Source organism: Kogia breviceps, chromosome 10 (genome assembly GCF_026419965.1).
Source record: "Kogia breviceps isolate mKogBre1 chromosome 10, mKogBre1 haplotype 1, whole genome shotgun sequence".
Taxonomy (NCBI): Eukaryota; Metazoa; Chordata; class Mammalia; order Artiodactyla; family Physeteridae; genus Kogia; species Kogia breviceps.
This window is the reverse complement of record NC_081319.1, coordinates 95,690,599-95,696,598: the sequence shown is the minus strand read 5'-3', so window position 1 is coordinate 95,696,598 and position 6,000 is coordinate 95,690,599.

Below are 6,000 nucleotides of genomic sequence, written 5' to 3'. Positions count from 1 at the left end.
AGGCTCAGCAGCCATGGCTCACGGGCCCAGCCGCTCCGTGGCACGTGGGATCTTCCCGGACCGGGGCACGAACCCGCGTCCCCTGCATCGGCAGGCGGACTCTCAACCACTGCGCCACCAGGGCAGCCCTAAACATTTCTTTATTACCTTCAAAAGTGTCTCTGTGTCCCTTTGTAGTCCATTCCTCCTTCCTATGTCCCCCAAACCATTCCCAGGCAATCACTGATGTGTTTTCTGTCACTACAGATTACTTTGTATTTTTCTATAAGAGCACTGCCCAAAGGAAATATAACATGAGCTACAAATGTGAGACACATATACAATTGTAAATTTTCTAGTAGCATATTTCATTTAACACAATATATAAAATATTACCATTTTGCCATGTAATCAACATAAAATTACGGAGATATTGCCAAAGCCTGAATGTTTGTGTCCCCCCAAAATTCATATGTTGAAACCTAATCCCCAATGTGATGGGATTTGAAGGCGGAGCCTTTGGGAGGTATTACATCATAAGAGGGGAGCCCTCATGAACGGGATTAGTGCCCTTTAAAAGAGACCCCAGAGAGCTTCCTTGCCCTTTCCGCTATGTGAGGACACAGGAAGGAGACTGCCACCTATGAAGCAGGAAGCAGGCCTTCACCAGACGTCGAACCTGCCGGCACCTGGATCCTGGGCTTTCCAGTCTCCAAAACTGTGAGAAATAAATTTCTGTTGTTTATAAGCCATCCAGTCTATGGTATTTTTGTTATAGTAGCCTGAACAGACTAAGACAGATACTTTACATTCTCTTTCTTTTCATATGAAGTCTTTGAAATCTGGTATGTATTTCATACATATAGAATCTCTCAATTTGAACTAGTAACATTTCAAGTGCTCAAGAGACATATATGGTTAGTGGCTAGGACATTTGACAGTACAGGGCTAGAGCTGTATCTAAATGGGACTACGAAGTATGTAGTCTTTTTTGTACAGCTTCTTCCGCCCAGCATAATTATGAAATGTATCCATGCTTTAGCATGTATCAGTAGTTTGTTCCTTTTTATTGCTGGGTAGTATTCCATTGTTTGAATATGACACAAATTGTTTATTCTTTCCCCTGCTGATGGACATTTATTTCCTCCCCACCCCGGCCAAGGTTTTGGCTATTATAAATAACTCTGCTATGAATTTTCATATTCGACTCTTTGTGTGGACATATATTTTCATTTCTCTTGTGAAAATACCTAGGAGTAAGACGGCTGGGTCATGCAGTATATGTTCAGCTTTTTATAAAACTGTCAAACTGTTATCCACAGTGGCTGTACCATTTACCATTCCCTTAGCAATTTATGAAAGTTCCAATGTTTTACATCCCCTCTAATACTTGGTATTGTCAGTCTTTTTTTTTTTTTTTTTTTAAGCGGTATGCGGGCCTCTCACTGTTGTGGCCTCTCCCGTTGCAGAGCACAGGCTCCGGACGCGCAGGCCTAGCGGCCATGGCTCACGGGCTTAGTTGCTCCGCGGCATGTGGGATCTTCCCGGACCGGGGCACGAACCCGTGTCTCCTGCATCGGCAGGCGGATTCTCAACCACTGCGCCACCAGGGAAGCCCTATCAGTCTTTTTAACTTTAGCCATTCAACTGGATGTACAGTGATATCTCTTTGTGGTTACAATTTTCATTTCCATAATGACTGATCATGCAGAGCACCTTTTCATGTGTTACTTGCCTTTCGTAGATCTTTTTCAGTGACATGTCTGTGCAAATGATTTGCCTAGTTTTTCATTAGGTAACTTGTCTTCTTATCGCTGTAAGAGCTATTTATATATTCTAGATACCAGTGTTTTATCAAATATATGTTTTGCAAATATTTTCATCCAATCTATGGCTTGCCTTTTCATTTTAATGGCATTTTGAAAAGCAAAAGCTTTACATTTTGATTAATTTATTGACTTTAAGAGTTTGTGCTTTTTCTATTTCCTATTTAAGAAATCTCTGCCAAACCCTGAGTCACTAAATTCTATGTATTCCTTTAGAAGTTTTGTAATTTTGACTCTTACATTTAAGACATGGATACTCAAATTAAGTTTGAGTTAATTTTTGTATATATTATGAGATAATGATTGAGGTTCGTTTTTTTTTTTAAAAATGACTATCCAGTTGTTACATTTGCTGAAAAGATTATCTTTACCCCACTGCACTGCCTTGGCATCTTTGTTAAAAATATTTTGGCAACATATGTGTAGAATTATTTCTAGAACCTCTATTCTATAGGGTCCATTGATCTATACGTCTCTCTTTATACCAGTATCACACTATCTTGATTACTGCAGCTTAATCATAAGTCTTAAAATCAGGTAGAAAATTCTTCAACTTCTTTTTCAAATTGCTTTGGCTGCTCTAGTTTCCTTGCATTTCCATATAAATTTTAGAATTAGTTTCTCAAGTTTTACAAAAATGAAACCTATTAGGATTTTGACTGATATTACACTAATTCTATAGATCCATTTAGGTGATAGCAATAGACATTCTATACTTTGTTACATTAAAATACATTGGTTATCTTGTACTGTGAATGGATTTCACCCACACATGACTTTGTAACATCATGCATTGGTCATTTGGAAAATACTGGTTCACTGGGTCATACAGATCTTCCAAATGTTTACACATTTTATTATACAATATATTAATAAAACATATTCATTAATAATTCCACCAATTTCATCAGAAAAGTCTATAAGTACAGGGAAGCTGTCAACTTCATATCAATGGCAGATACCTGCTTTCCAAAAACTCAAAATTTTGCTGGACAGCATACATTTTATCATTGGCAACAAATACTTTCAGTTGTTTTCCCTTAAGTGACAGGCTCACTTGGTTCCTTTTTCAGAAAATGTTTGCCGAATAACCAAGCCTAATAATCCTAGTTTGTCTGTCAGTTGTTCTTTCAGATGAGAGTGGTGTTCTGTGTAAACAACAAAAACAGAAAAGCAGCTAGCTCAGCTCACAACTCAAACACAGGTGCTTTTTCTTGTGACAACCCTTGTTATTTGATTTGCAGCTGAAGTGCTTGAGTTTGTACTTCTCGTTTCATCACGTAGAATATTAAAAAGTTGTGTATTCAATGGCTGAGATTTAATAAAATCAGTATTGTTTACTGCCTCATCAAGGACCTTGTTAAGTGCAACTGGCCTTTTGTTGTTGTTGCGAGTGTGTGGTGGTGAAGAATTACAGTGTCTACTAACGTACCTTGGTGCCACTGCCTTGACTTATGTGAAGATGACAGCAGTTTTACTCACCATTCCTGTTGCACTATTGTCACCCAATATCAACAACCATGGAAAAGGCAATTAACATCCTAGTATTATTATGAAAAAAAAAAATAGTTTTGACCTTGTGGACTCCCCATGATAATTTAGGGAACTCTCTCCCTCCCAGGGTTCCATGGGCCACGCTTTAAGAACCATTGCTTTAAGGGTACAAAAGGGCAACCTGGAAGGGTACCTGGAGGCTTTATTGAGAGTGAAGCCTGCGCTGAGGCTCCCTGAACACATGTGTAAGTAAAGGCTTGCTGCATCGACAAAGGGAACGGCAGGAGCAAAGGCACAAGGTGGAAAGAGAAGGTCTCCTTTCCTCAGTTTTGGTCAAGCGAAGAGTGCAGTGAGGGCAGGTGCAAGAGCCAAGATGCGAGAGATACAGAGCGGCTGGCATGCATGAAAGGAGCTGAAACCATCCTTCCGCTGATGGAGAGAGAGCTCTTGGAGGTTTCACAGCAGGGCGGGGCGCCAAGTTGTCTGTTATCTCCAGCACCCTAGCAACAATGTGGTGAATGGATTGGGGAGGTTTACACTGCAGAGAGGGAGCTCACTTAAGAACCTGTGCTCAGGACTTCCCTGGTAGCGCAGTGGTTGAGAGTCCGCCTGCCGACGCAGGGGACGCGGGTTCGTGCCCCAGTCCGGGAAGATCGCACATGCTGCTGAGCGGCTGGGCCCGTGAGCCGTGGCCGCTGAGCCTGCGCGTCCGGAGCCTGTGCTCCGCAGCGGGAGAGGGCACAACAGTGAGAGGCCTGTGTACCGCAAAAAAAAGAACCTGTGCTCTGTCAAGGTAAGAGATGATTTAATAGAACAGATGGTCAACTAATTAAACACTCAACCCCCGCCTCCTCATTAATTCCATCAGAATATTCTAACTAGTGTGTTTGCTCAGGGGACACGACTGTATATCCCCTCTAATTCATGGATGCGGACTTGGACAGTAAAAAAGAAAAGCAGCCTTACAGATCAGACTTCCTGTTTCTGTCACCTGTGTCCTTCCAGACCCTCAACCGGAAATTCCCACCCTCTCTGCTCAGTTTAATCATTTCCTATAAACTAAGAAACAGAGAGCAAAGAGCAGGGGTAGAAGTGCGTTTACAAGCCATGTTTAATTGTTTCTCATGTGAGCATGATTGGGATATTATAGAGGTCCGAGGTCACAGAATTAATTTTTTTTGCTTTCATTATGATGTGTATGTTTCTGTGTATATGCACTTGCACACACATGTGCTTGTGTCCATATACAGTATTTATGTGCACATTTTAACACTGCACTCCACTGCTGCCCCCTCATCCAAATCTCTATTAGCTCTTCTTCTCGACTTCTCCAATGACTCCTCACTAGTCCTAACCTGCTACAATCCGTTTTATACACAGCACCCATAGTGAGCTTGATATGATCAGAAATGATCAGATCATATCATTTGCCTGCCTACAATTCTCCAATGACATCCTGTTCCACCTGAGAAAAAATTCAAAATACGTATGTTGTTCCTCAAAGCCCTACCGACCTGACTCCTGCCTGCCTCTCTGACCACTTATCTCCCATCACAAATTGCCTTTCTCACCAAAGTCTCATCACCCTGGCTTTGGTGTGGGTCCATCTTGGGCCATTGGCGCTAGCTGTTTTCTCTGCAAAGGGATGCTATCCCCCTGAAGCTGTATATGTCCTAACAGATCAGGGGAAGCCCCTCTCCTGATCACCCACCTAGAATAAGCCTCTCTATCACCCCCACCACTTCACTCTGTTTTATTTTCATCATAGTCTTTAGCTATGGCGGCACCTGCAACATTGCCTGGCACACAGTAGCTTCTCGATAAGTACGTGTGGAATAAATGGATAAACGAATTACAGGTAAGTTTTTCTTTTCATGGTTGCTTTTCACAGTTCCCATGAAGTTGTAATACAAATGGTCTAAGACTGATGAGCAGTTTACAGCCACCTTTTGGATGTCCAATTTTTTTGTTTGTTTTTGCTTTTGTCAGGGTTTTATTCCTTCTAAAAACGTGCAGTGGAAATTCAAAATTACTTAGAAAGTAGATGGCTTTCTCTTAACCAGCTAGATATATTAGCCACAGTTGTAAAACAAGAGAATTTACCACTATATTTATGGGAGGATGCCAATGTGTCCCTCTTTAAAGAAAGAGGGAAAGAATAAAATATAAAAACTTCACAATGCGGAGGACACACATGTCTAAATAAACTATTATAAAATGTAAAAAATGCTGTAATCAAGATACAGAGCACCATGGGAACACAGCGGTAGGAACTGTTTTCTGTGCCTCAGGAAACCAGGGAAGACCTCAGAGGGGAGATGCCCGTTGATATGGGTCATGAAGGATGGAGAATTTTCCAGGTAGAAAAGAGGGAGAAGGGCATTGTGGGTACATGGAACAGCATATAGAAAGCCCAACGTGTAGAACAACATGGTCTGGGGAAACAAATATTAAGCAGAAATTCTCTTTTTTTCTTCCAACGACCCACAAATCAAGGATTTGTGTTCACAGGGGAACCTCCGCACCAGAGGTAGGTATTCTTTTAACTGATTTGAAACGATTTAGAAAGCAGTGGCATCATTTTCCTGCTAAGGAAATCCTATGTAGAACCCTCAGTGCATACAACAGTAAAACGCCCCTCTGGGTGAGGAAGGCCTAGGGCCTGCAGAAGTTCCTAACCGCTCGGTGCCTCCCTGTGTAG